Source organism: Colobus angolensis, unplaced genomic scaffold (genome assembly GCF_000951035.1).
Source record: "Colobus angolensis palliatus isolate OR3802 unplaced genomic scaffold, Cang.pa_1.0 Scaffold416, whole genome shotgun sequence".
NCBI lineage: Eukaryota > Metazoa > Chordata > Mammalia > Primates > Cercopithecidae > Colobus > Colobus angolensis.
The window spans coordinates 540,163-542,386 of NW_012117555.1; positions in this window are offsets into that span (position 1 = coordinate 540,163).

A 2,224-nucleotide genomic window follows, 5' to 3' on the forward strand; every position below is an offset into this window, starting at 1 on the left:
GTTAGTGGGCGCGAGAGCCCCGGACCCCGAAGCCGCGCGCTTGTGTCCCCACGTGCCACGGCCCAGGGCGGCAGGCCCGGCTGAGGGCGACCCCGGTGGAGAAAGGACCCCGACCCTCCCGCCTCCCAGCTCCCGCCTTGTCCTCCGCTCCCAAACCCCACCCGGCCCTTAGGGGAGGCGCGGCGCGTCCCCGGCATGGAGCGTCCCGGGCGCCTGGAGGCCTGGCTCGTTCAGGGACCCGAGAGTGACACGCGTGGGATCGCTTTGCAACCCACGTCCGCGCCCCAGCACCCTCTCCTGCGGGAGCCTTCCCAGCCCCGGGACGCCCCCGCCCCAGCACCCTCCCCCTGCAGGTGCCTGGCCCAGCCCCGGGACGCCCCTGACCTCCCTCTGGACAGACTGCAGAAAGCGCGGGGCGCGGCGTCCTCTCCACCTCTCTCTGACCCCGGACACATTGGGAGGGAGCTGTAGGTGGCCGGGCGCTGGGGGAGGACGCTGAGGGCAGGCACACAGCCCACCGCCTCCCCGAGAGGCAGCTGAGGACAGCGGGGAGCTGAGGGTGGTCCCCTGGTGGGGGATCGGGAGGTGGACCTCGCCACCTGGCTGCCTGTGGCCCTGTCCTTTGCCCCAACCCTGATGGCCTCTCAGGGACAACCACAGGTCAGCAAGGTGGCTGAACACTGAGGGTCGGTCCCGCTGTGGCTACGGGCAGAGGGCAGGCTGTGTCCATGCTCAGCCTGACTCTGCCCCTCCCAGACACCTTGGTGGGGATCTGAGACGCTGCTGCAGGTCCTGGGACAGAAGCCAGGAGGAATGTCCACGCAGCCTCAGCCCGTGGGAATCCAACCTGCCTCCATTCCTCACGTCACAGGCACCACCTTCGGAAAACAGCTCAGCATCCAGCCTCCTTCCTATGCCTCCTCTCAGGCCTCTGCCAGTTCCCATGCAGGGCGGGCTGAGCTGTTTTTACAGCGTGGAAAGTTATGTAAGGGAAGCCACACTGGCTGCAGATACAGGCCCCAGCACGTCCACTCGCTTGCACGCTCACGGCTGTGGCCCGTGGCAGATGGAGGCCCGCCCTGCCTTGTTTGTTCCTCAGTACTGTGTGATGAGAGCGCACCTTTGGGGACTCTGCAGGTGGGAAGGCGGCAGTGAGGCTCAGCTCAGAGGATCCTGCTCAGGAGCATGGCTGAGTCACACCCCAGGGAGAAGGGGCCCGGGACAGGTGTGGCCAGCATGTCTTGCCAAGACCCCACCATGGCCCTTAGCCCACCCACCTGCATTTGTGGCCTTCTGGTAAGCAGGACACAGGCTGCCCAGGCCTCTAGCCAAAGAGCCGACGGCCTTAGCCAGTGGGATTGGCACAAGCAGCCAGGTTGGTGGCGGATGGTGGCTGTAACCTTCTCAACCCTGAGATTGCCCTCCAAGGGCAGGAGCAGCCCTTCTGCTGTGGGCCGGCCCTCAGGAGGGGCTTCCTCTGGCAGCTTCAGGAATAGGACAACAGGGACCACCCTCAGCATCTTGGGCAGTAGGGGGCACCCTCTGCTTTGGGGACCCAATGAAACATCCCCCAACCCAGTTGCCACCTCCTGCCCCCACCTCCTCTAGCCCCCAGGGTCGGACCAGAAAGCCTTGGCTGCCTCTTAACAGCAGGGACTGTCTGGCCGGCGGGGGCTTGAGGGACAGAGAATCCCAACCTGGAGGGTGCAAACCCAAAAGCATCCGAGGAAGGTCTCAGTCCCTTTCGAAAGTTTGTTTTGCCACGGTTACGAACACACCCATGACAGCCTCAGGAGGTGCCCACGGTGCTTGTGGCACAGCTTGCTTTAATACATGTTAGGGAGACATGATTTATTTACACGGGTTCAATCGGAAAGGGCAGGATAAGTTGGGGTGGTGTGGGGAGACTTCTAGGTTATAGGTAGATTCAAAATGATTCTGACTGGCAGTAGGTTGAGTTATTATCAACAGAAAGGAATGTCTGGGTTTCAGTAAGGGGTTGTGGTTTTCCATGCAGCTGAAGCCTCGGGCCTCCAGCTTCAGAGAGAATACCTTGTAAATGTTTCCTATCAGACTTAAGGCCTATGTTGATGTTAATGCTGGTTGGCTTTTCCTGAATTCCAAAAGGGAGGAGGCATGACCTACAACCCCCTCCCACCATGGCCTGAGCAAGTTTCCAAGTTAACATTGGAATGTCCTTGGCTGAGAGGAGGGCTCCACGCGG